The sequence below is a fragment of the Cibotium barometz genome, chromosome 40 (assembly GCF_041138505.1).
Source record: "Cibotium barometz isolate CiBa-2024 chromosome 40, ASM4113850v1, whole genome shotgun sequence".
In the NCBI taxonomy this organism is placed as follows: Eukaryota; Viridiplantae; Streptophyta; class Polypodiopsida; order Cyatheales; family Cibotiaceae; genus Cibotium; species Cibotium barometz.
Window position 1 is genome coordinate 27,630,298 of NC_141085.1, and position 11,181 is coordinate 27,641,478.

The window sequence follows — 11,181 nt, forward strand, 5'->3', positions numbered from 1 at the left end:
ACTCCATAGCTGTAGCTGCGAGGTGATAGCCGACAGGTAGAGCTTGAAGCCCGTGGGGTATCAACAAGGAGAGAGGGTTAGATTTGGTACTTGGTACTTGGTACTTGGTACTTGGTACTTGGTACTTGGTACTTGGCACTTGATTTGGTATCATGTTGGAACCTTATACTTGCAATTGGTATATGGTACATGGTACATGGTACATGGTATTGTAATCGTAATAGCTTATGTTGAGCTTGATACTTTGAAATCACGTGCTTTGAAACTTCATAGTTCGGATCTTTAGGCTTGAAAGTTAGCTTGAGTTGATACGTAGCGTAGAATCTGGGACCTCTGCAAAAATTATGAAAATCAAAAGCTTGTTAATATTAGAGCCTAACATAGAAAAACAGACTGGAACTGCGATAAAGATTCTGATTTGTCTCTATCTAGCTTTCCAAGAGCTTTTGAGAAATTGTTGATGCTTGCCAATCTTTTGCTTCTTTTGATGTGTTACAACGTGCCTCGCCTCTTTCCTTGTTTAGGGTTTGTTTTTTTTAAACGTAAAGATAAATAAATAACGTTCTCATAGATACTTAGGCTAATTAACTTACCGACAAATAATTAATTGTTTGACAATAGACAAATTCAATGATGCAACGAACATACGTCAATATATATCATCAACAAATATATGTACATGTGTCTAGAGTGTGTGGTGATCAATCCTCACATATACAAAACAGATCCCTAAGTATGATCACTACATGAGCCATCACTATACGAGTCGCTAGTATCGGACTCGTGATCACCATCACCATCACCACTGCCACCACCCGTGCCCCCACCCGCAGCACCACCAATCACCAGCGCCACCACCCGTGCCCCCACCCGCGATCACGCCGCCGCTTCTCTCAGCCTCTCGGCGTCGCCCCTCGACCTCCTGTCGAGCCACCTCTGTCATGTCGTCCTCGCCATATTGCTCCTGCATTAGTTAGTGAAATCAAATAAGAACATATTATAGTTAACATGAAAATAAACTACAAAACAAAACAGTGATACCCACAAGTGGATTTGGCCTATCAGCAAGTGTTGCTTGCAAAGTGCGGTAGCCGTAGTATGTGGCATACTCCATCTCCTGCACCGTAGGCGCACGACCATAGTCTTTGGTCTGCATCAAGATAGAACCAAAGACTTATTGATTTCTTCATTCAATAATATTACCTTTGAAAGTTAAAATTTGAACGGTCTATACTCAGAAATGTGGCCACAAATCCATCTCGTCCCATCCGGCCTAGTCTAGATGTGTGACAAGCTTGCAGTCTCTTTCGTGCTGCCGTCTATGTAAATTTGATTAAACAAAATAACATAGATTAGAGAATAGTTAGAATCAATCTAGCAAAGTTCATATTAATTCTAATATACGTTAGCAAAGGCACACACCTTCTATTGAGGAAAAGTGATGCGTAGGCGTCTCTCCTTGCGGAAGTATTGCCATGTCTCCAGGCACATATCAGCCCTCCTCTTGTTTGTCTCCACCATACAGTAGCGTTTGTTTATTTTTCATATCACAATAAGCATTAGAATATACCATAGAACTTGTTAGATTTCAATGTTTTGTTTCTTTTATTGATTTTTTAACTTCGATCATTTGATAAATGACTCATATTTTTATTGTACTTGAAAATCAGATTTGGACCAATCAGAGGGTACACCGCCATCTCCTACTGGTGGTGGTTGGGGTGCACAGAGTTCCAATACTGCACATGAACCCGTTTTTACGATGATTTCTACTACGATGAGTCTATTATATGCTGGTGCGCTCGTTGTCGTGGCACATATCGGAGGCCACGATGGGAGTGCTTTTCACATGAGATGACTCATGGTACTTTTAAGTGAGCACCACCACCTGAGGAGCGACATCGACCTATGGTATGTGACTGTTCTCCCTTAGTTTTATTATTGGTTATTTTATAAATCAAAGGCTCATATATAATGCAACCATATTATATATGTAGGTATATTCACTTGATGACGAGGATGACTTCACTATCAGTGGTGCACGTCCCTCGCACACGGCACGGACAGGTCATTTGTCAGTTGCAGCAGCTCGAGGTTTCTCGACATCCTCTACCTCCTGCTTTGGAGGCTGAGACGGGTGGAGATCATCCCGTTGCCTACTCGTTTGCATTCTCTAGTACAGATGTATGATCGAAGACGATACGGAGGATGGCAGAGAGGATCACTTCCTTTAGATGGAGTGGTTTTTAGCTTCTGGGGGGCAATCGCTACATGATTGCTCTGTCTACCATCAGTGGAGCAGGACGAGGCCTCTTTATTGCACAGGATTTGCATGTGTCCCCTCGTTCAGAGGTCACCCTTATGTCTTTTTGTGGACCTATATATAGATGGGGTCCATGGCATCAGCTTACTTGCTACATTCAGAGCATGAGTACTTATGGGTTATGTCTCAATGCAGCCTCTCTTTCTGATAGAGGGATTACACATGCAGAAGGACAAAGACTCTATGTTGACGGAAGACCTTACTCTCAAGGAAACATTGCAGGTTTAATCAATAGTAGTCGAGGGATGAGTTCAAGAACCAATTGCACGTTTGTGGAGTGTGAGAATAGTCATAAACCAGGACATATGAGTAGGGATGTAGAAAGATACATAGTTGTCAATGCTATTAGATCATTATGTGCTGGTGATGAATTGCTGATCAATTATGGATGGCGTAGACCTCCACTAGCACCCTTAATAGATGAGGGTTGAGAGCTTCATTGCATACAATTCCTAATGTTATTTTGACCTCTTGTACCCTAATTCTACACTTTAATTTGCACCACGTTCTCTACTGTCTCTAATTTAATTTGATAATCATCTTTTATTGTCTCTAACTATTTTGTATCTGTGATAATTATTGAATTCCATGCACATCTCTCTTTTCTTTTATATAGAAGCATGCTATTGATACAATCTTCTTTGCCTTCAAATATGTAGATTCCGGATTATGACATCGACAATATCACAAATCAACGTTCACATGACGTATCTCACATGTCAATAGAGTGCATGAGGATCCTACGCAAGAGTGATCCTAATGCGTATGCAAGACTAAAGAAACAATATTCTCAAGACTTTAATGGGTGTGATGATATCTTTGATATAACGACGATGGCATGTCTGATTTTATTGAGGATTGGTATCAAAATAATAGTGCAAGCGATATTCCTAATAAAACAACGAGAAGTATCTTTGAGAAGAAGCTCTAAAGCGTATCTACGCAGGAAGCTGACACGACTCAGTGCAAGCTTACTTATTCTTAATCTTCAAAACCATTTTGGATGGAGTAATATATCCATTTCAACACTTTTGAAGTATGTAACAATCTAACATATTTTTTTGTTACATTCTAAACATGGTTGCTTCTTATTGATCATATTTTTAATGAACTTGCAGGCTACTCTCTCAGAAGTTCTTGCCGACAAGCAATTCCTTCCTGCATCACATGATGAGGTGAAGTAGTCTTGGACTTGACTATTCTTCTATACATGCATGTCCCAACGATTGTATTTTATATAGAGGTCAGTACGAGGACGGTGTGACGTGTCCAAAATGTCAAACGCCTCGTTATAAGAGGAGAAAGGTAAGGTCCCTAGAAAGGTATTGAGACATTTTCCCCTAGCTCCACGTATAAAACATATGTTCCAAAGTCTCGAATTAGCTAAGCTTATAACATGGGGAGCGGAGCACAAGAGCAAAGATGGAGTAATGCGAATTCCATCAGATAGTCCTGCATTTGAGCATATTGATTTGCGATGGCCAGATTTTGCAAAAGAACCACGCAATTTAAAGATGGGTGTAGCATTAGATGGCGTGAATCCACTTTGTTATGTTTTCCATGCAGGGATATGTACCAAGGGTTATAAAGCTTGTCCAATTTGTGGTGATTGGTTGAGATCGACTTATAGCAAAAACCTCAACAAAAATATATATCTTCGACATAGACGATTTTCATCTGAAGATCATTATCTACGAGACAAAAGACAAGCCATACATTTTAATGGAAAGGTAGAAGAAGGGAGATGTCCAATACCAATGACACCGAAGGATTGGGATCTAAAGTGGACTGTTGGACCCGCTATATCGATCCGGAGTCGGAGATCATAAGCGGCGATGATGATGACGCTGTAAAGAAGCAAGCGAGAGGAAAACGTGCTCTAGCTCAAAGTCCTTCGATATGGTATACTTTGGAATATTGGAAGGATTTGAGGATTTGTCATCTTCTTGATCCTATGCACATATTCAAGAACGTTGGTCATTCGTCATGGCAACACCTCGTTGGCTTGAAAGACACAACGGCACCAAGAAATGACTTAAAGGATCAAAACTCAAAGCCCAATCTATGGCCACTTTATGGGATGAAACTCAACGTGAGACAACCTACGAGCTTGCCCCATGGGTGCTCAAGATAAAAGAGGTGAAGACTATCAACAGGAAGATTCAGTCGATTCGTACGCCTACAGGATATGGAGCATCTTGTCGAAACATGTTCACTCTAAATGACAAGAGCTTGTCTGGCTTAAAAACACATGATTGGCATAATTTTGTGAAGGTAAATCTATCCAGATCTTTATAGGTTTTTATTTTCTTGCATGTTTTGTTGATCGGATTAATCATGTATGCAGCATGTTCTACCCCTTGTTATTGATGGATGTACTACAAGAGGAGTCCGAGATGTAATATATCGCCTTGGATCGCTTGTTGCAAGGTATTTATCGGTCATTAATTTTTAGTATAAAATTTTATTTGATATCTTCTTAATTCACAAAAATATCTCTAATATCTTCTTTCTTTTACTGATTAGATGGATTACATCTAAAGAGATTGCCAAAGGGTCAATTCCACAAAAGAAGCATGAATGTATAGAGCTTCTTTGTTTAATGGAAAAAGGAATTTCCAACCTCCTTTTCTGATATCCAGGTTCATCTTCTAATCCATCTAGTGGACGAGATAGAGCTCGCTGGTGTTGTGAGCACTCGATGGATGTTTTGGGTCGAGAGATTTATGGGAGTATTGAAAGGTTATGTACGTCAAAAAGCAAGACCAGAGGGTTCTATGGCGGAGGGATGGATGCTTGAAGAATGCATGTATTACGTTTGTGATGAATACCTTGAGAAAACCGATTCTAAAGCTCCACGCGTATGGATATATGAGTCGTCTTCTACCATGTCAGACGAGATATTGTCCGGTAAGGGAGTCCCTTTTTGACTTAAGGTCCAAGATAAATTGGATATTTCTACTTTCATTGTCTATAATAGTGAATGCATGCAACAATTCGTTGATGAGTACGAGAAGGAACTTCCAAGTAAACGAGTTGGCAGACGTAAAAAGAGGAGATCCAGACGTCAAACCAATGTAAATAACAACGGGAACGTACCTACTTTCATGGATTGGTTATACACCCGTATGCAACGGGCGGTTAGTGATCATGAGCCAATCTCAATGGAACAAAGAGAGTTTATGATCGGGTGTGAAAGACAGGTAACTTGTTGGGTTTTGAAAACTCTAAACTAAACAAATGAATCTCTTTTTTTTTAAATAATTTATTTATTGGTCTAGGCTCGAATGTATACCAACATGTGGGCTTATGGGACATGTGGGCTAGGCTCGAATGTATACTAACATGTGGGCTTATGGGACAACATCTTCGGATAAAATCTATTGACGACTTACGTCTAACTCAAGATTCTTGCGTTGTTGCCTCTTTCAAGCAATTATCACGTGCAAGTTCAAGAGACACAAATCTTATCGACAGTGAACTTGGTTACATGGGAACCATAGTCGGCATTTATGAAGTATCATATCGTATCTTCAAGCAAGTAAATGACATCTCTCTTCATGCAACAATGACAGTAGATTTCTTGAAGCTATACATAATTCTAAAGTTTTGATTCGTGTATTTTGACAGGTGGTTTTGAAGGTGGATTGGTTTCGTGCCGAGTATAAAGGCAATAATGCCACAATGAAAAGAGAACCGTCCGGATTTTGGTCCGTCCACTCCTCGAAGTTATTGCGTACAACAAGAGCCTTACATTCTGCCAACTCATGTTGAGCAAGCGTTCTTTTACAAGAATACAAATGCTCATCTATGGTGGCAAGTTGTGCATGTCCAACCTAGAGGTCGACACTTGTTTGATAGCATTGACTCTGAGAAAGCGGATCAGGATGAATTGATTACATCCTCGAATCTAGACACATCGACGTCAGAGAGGTGTAGAATTCTTCTTTCCGATCATGATGACATTGTAGATGATGAGAATGACAACGATCCAGACTCTGACACTACAGACACATCGACGTCAGAGAGGTGTAGAATTCTTCTTTCCGATCATGATGACATTGTAGATGATGAGAACGACAACGATCCAGACTGTGACACTACAGACACCGAAGAGGAAGAAACAATGGATGTCGAGCCTACGGAGGAAATGAACGTCAACACAGATTCAACGATGGAGGAGTTCGAAGAAGTCAACAAGGATAATGAAGATGAAATTTTAATGATGGTTAATCTCAGAGATGACGATGAGGACTATTAGTCTTATGTGTCAACTCACGGATCAACCTATGTTCGGTAAGAGTTAATTCATTGTGAAGTCATGATTTTTATTCTTTTGAAAACTTACTAACAAGGGTGGGTGGTGGGGAGTCTCGTTGGTGATAGCCTCATATGGCTACTGTCAGGGTTCGATTCCCCTCAGACTCGTTTTTCTTGCTCTAGCTGTGTACAGGGTAATTTCAGCTTCAAGTTCACTGAAAGAAAGTTCGTATCGGGATTCGATTCCCCTCCTCTACCAAGGCTTCTATCTCGCATTTCAACCCCAGTATCAGCATCTCAACCTTCAGTACCCGCAATCAAGCATTGTTCCCTGGATCAACTTGGCCTAGCAGTAGACCATCGAAGCCAGCAGTCTTCTAGCATTTCGTGGCAGTAGTTCTAGCAGCACCCTCAGTTGAGTACCCGCAGTACCCTCACTTGAGTACCCGCAGTACCCTTAGTCGTAGCACCCCCCACGCTGCCCATTTGCTGCTCCAGCTCTGCTCTCTCTCTCTATGACACTATGGTCACCCCAGCTTTGATGTATGCGGCAGCAATATGGGCCCCATGCTTGTCAGCCGCCTCATGAACGCAGATTGAGAGACCACAGATATGTATGATCTCACGCTTGTTTCGTAGCAAACCATCACTACCGCTGTTCTACCTGACATTGTTATCAGAGCTCTCTCGTGGTAACTTTTTGGTCTCATAGGTCATTTTGGCCTTTTAAAGACGTAAATATAGCATTTCATTTTGTTTCATCTCTCTCTCTCTCTACTTACCGTGCATTGTCGCGTCGATGACTCATGAGTTTGCACATTTGCTTCAGCAAACAACCACTTCCGACTCCATCCTGTCCCAAACTCCGTCTCCAATGTGTTGATGACATATTTCTTGTCATCCTCAAGTTGATCGCTGCATTGCAAAATAAAGTCAGTTAGTAATTCAAATAAAAAACTGTAATTCATATTCTTTATGTTAAATAATACTTACTGCCATAATAAATGAACTCGCTGTAGATAAGACATGCAAAGGTCTCTCGTCCGACGTCTGAAGGCGATGTCGGCTCCTACCTAAAGGATACCTCGGTCAGGCATGATGTCGCATGTGACACCCAAAGTGCCAGTGCACGTGCGCATCGGCACTAGTGGGGGCATTGGTGGTGTGCTACTCTACGCCTACGTGCAATACAAACATACGATATATTGAGATGTGAGTTCTTAAAAAGTACTTGATATTTAATCCATAATCGCCATAAAAGATATACCTACGGGACGAACGGCCACTAGCCTGTGAATCAGGTGTCACCTAAATACCAGGAGGTACTCAGAGTACCAGGAGGTACACAGGAGTAAGCCGCTGACTCTCGTGATGTGATGTACCTGGGATAGGAGTCCTAAGCAAACAAAGACATCAAAAGGATATATATATTAAGAATTCTATATATATAAAAAGGATGACATTACTATTTTATCAATCGAGAAGCTTACCGATGCGCTGTAGTGTGTGCATGAAAAGTCTCCACTCCTGCATGTGGCTAGGAGGATGTACCCTCTCCAGGTCGTACGGGCATACTGAATCTCCCAAGAATCTCGATGGCGCCGTCTAAACTCGCATCATCCATCTCCACATAATCTGCCATGGCCTTTGACAGTGTATCTCCAGAAAGTCCAGTGCCTCGTAGCAAAGTCTTGATGATCGCCAGCTTCACTTTACAGGTGTGGTCACTCATCGTATCTATATATTTAAAACAACTATATGTCAGACTAGAGATACATTGTTAGAGGAGAGCTCAATCTATCTAATCAGAAACATTGACTAAATAACTCCAAGCAAGATGCGTCCACATCTCGAAGTTTCTGTACAAGGAGATGTCACGTGCATCCTGCACTTGGATGCCACGTAGACATTTCTGTACAGAAGGTGCAGGACCTGGGATAGTGAACTGGTCCCATGTGAGCCCACATTCCGGGACGAGTCAGCTAGGGATCCATCTCAGCCGTCCGAGGTCAGGTGTGCATTGTCCTGCACATGAGTCCACCAAGGTCAGATGTGCACTGTCCTGCACATGAAACAGTGCCAGTCCACGCTGTGAGTCTCCCTCTAGAATGATGTCAGTGGTTCTGTGTATCAGCAGGTATGGTACCGGATGCCAGATCACTGAGTAGAGTATGTTTAGGACAAGGGGCCAGCCCATAGGGCTACCCCGAAGCTTAGTATGGGTATGGGAATGGTGTGAAACCATCCCCATGTGGGCCAGTAAGGCCTAGGCTGGACCCACCAGCCATGGAAGGGCTGTGGGACAGCCCTAAGGCAAGAATAAGGCCATTTTCAGGAGGTTACAGCCTTCATAGGGCTGTAGGGCAAGTATGGGGCGGCCCATACAGCCTGCCCAGCCCATGGATTGTGGGAAAAGGCTATACCCAGCCTTCTAGTAGCAAGCACCAGCCTCCCCAGCTTGCTAGGGAATTTACGCAGCATTTATTAGGATTTTTGGAGCGCTGCTGGTCACCTGCTCTTATGTTGCTGGTCGCGTGCTCTTATACTGGCCGACTCCCCCTGAAGGGTAGTATAAATAGTAGAGGTCCACAATCCCATCATTCATCTCATTTTTCACCAAGTGCTCAAGCAAACCAAGGGGCCAAGACAGCCAAGGGCTTGCTAACGCAAAGGGGTGAAGGATTCAGGTCAAGGGCAGGATTTTCCAGCCAAGAAAGGTCAAGTTTTCTGTATTTGTTTTCAGATTTACATCATTCTAATAAAGCAAATACACCATCCGTGGTGGTGGGGGCCCTACAGAGGGTAATTGGGACCCAATACTGTGTCCTCTCCATCTCCCCCTTCTCTCTCTATTTTCTGCACATCTCCTTTCAGTTTGTGCGTTAATTTCCGTCTCGCGAAAAGAGTGCTGATTTCTGAGTTTTGAAGTACCGATCCTTCTCCGAAGCTTCCGCATACTACAATGGTATCAGAGCCTAATTCAAGGACAAAGATTCAGCCAAAGAAAACCAGAAAATTTTTCTCGCTCATGTGGTTGGTTTTTAGACGCCGGTGGACTACCCCTTTCGGAGTGACTCCTGTCCCTCGAAGGACGGTTGGTTTTTAGCCTCCGGAAGTCTCCCACACAGATAGTGGATGGTCAGATTGCGTTCCGGAAAGGAATTGCATTTTCCTGCTATGGCGAGCTTCGGCGACGAGAGAGAACCAGAACCATGGGACCAGAGTGCACTAGGCAGCCCAGCTAGGACACCCGGCTTGAGTGTCACAGACATGTTCCAGCAGATGATGCGAGCACTCGTCACTCACAGAGAACAGACAGCCAAGTTGGATGAGCAGAAGGCGCGGATCTTGGCTCTGGAGGAGCGTTCCCACTCTCCAGCATCGCGTTTTCCACCCACAGGCAGATGGCCAGACAGAGATATACAACCAGTTGGCCTTTGGTGTGCTGAAGTGTTATGTCCATGATCAGCAAGGTAAGTGGGAATCGTTTTTGCCTTTAGTTCAAGCTATTTGGACTGACTCTTTTTCTTCAGCTACTATTGGCAGGACTCCATATGAGGTAGCGTTTGGAAGACCTTTCCAGTCGTTATGAACTGGGACTTTGTCTTGAGTACCGGAGGCAAACAGAGTGACGGAGTCTTACCACCAGGAGATCCTAGAGTCAGTAAAGACAGATTGGCTAAAGCACAAGAGGCCTACACTGGACAGGCCAATAAAGATCGAAGGGATATGACATTTTCGGAAGGAGATTGGGTGTATCTTCGGATTATGAAGCAAAGATTGAAGCAGGTGGGCAAGCGATGCCCAAAGTTGTCTTTCAGGAGCTTTGGACCATTTCCCATCCGAAAAAAGATTAATGAGGTGTCTATGCAGTTAAAGCTACCTCCAAGTTAGACTATGCACAATGTATTTCATGTCAGTTGGTTAAAGCCATATGCAGGTCCACCCCCTTCAGAGGTCAAAGACGAAGCGGAACCAGACATTGTGGATGAAGCAGAAGTAATGGTTCCAGAACAGATCCTTCTGCACCGTTTCAAGCATGGCTCAGGCCGAACGAAGACTACGCCAGTTCCTCATCAACGAAGTTTCAGGACCGAGGAACTCATGAAGCGGTATGGCTTGACAGAGAATTTTTCAAAGACTATCCGGCATTATTGACGGATTATCTGGAGGCTATGCAGCTTCCATCAAGTTAAGCAGAAGGGGATGTCACGTGCATCCCGCACTTGGATTCCACGTAGACATTTATGTACAGAAGGTGCAGGACTTGGGATGGTGAATTGGTTCCATCCGAGCCAGGGATCTAGCCGTCCGAGGCCAGGTGTGCATTGTCCTGCACATGAGTCCAAGGTCAGATGTGCAACTGTCCTGCACATGAAACAGTGCCAGTCCGCACTGTGAGTCTCCCTCTAGAATGATGTCAGTGGTTATGGTACCGGATGCCAGATCACTGAGTAGAGTATGTTTAGGACAAGGGGCTAGCCCATAGGGCTACCCCAAAGCTTAGTATGGGCATGGGAATGGTGTGAAACCATCCCCATGTGGGCCAGTAAGGCCTAGGCTGGGACCCACCAGACATGGAAGGGCTGTGGGACAGC

General features: G+C 43.4%; 1 pseudogene; it reads right to left on the minus strand.

The window, feature by feature from the left end:
* Nucleotides 1–295: 295 nt before the first annotated feature.
* LOC147615374 (uncharacterized) lies at nt 296–8,315 on the minus strand (annotated as a pseudogene).
* Between the last annotated feature and the right edge of the window lie 2,866 nt (nt 8,316–11,181).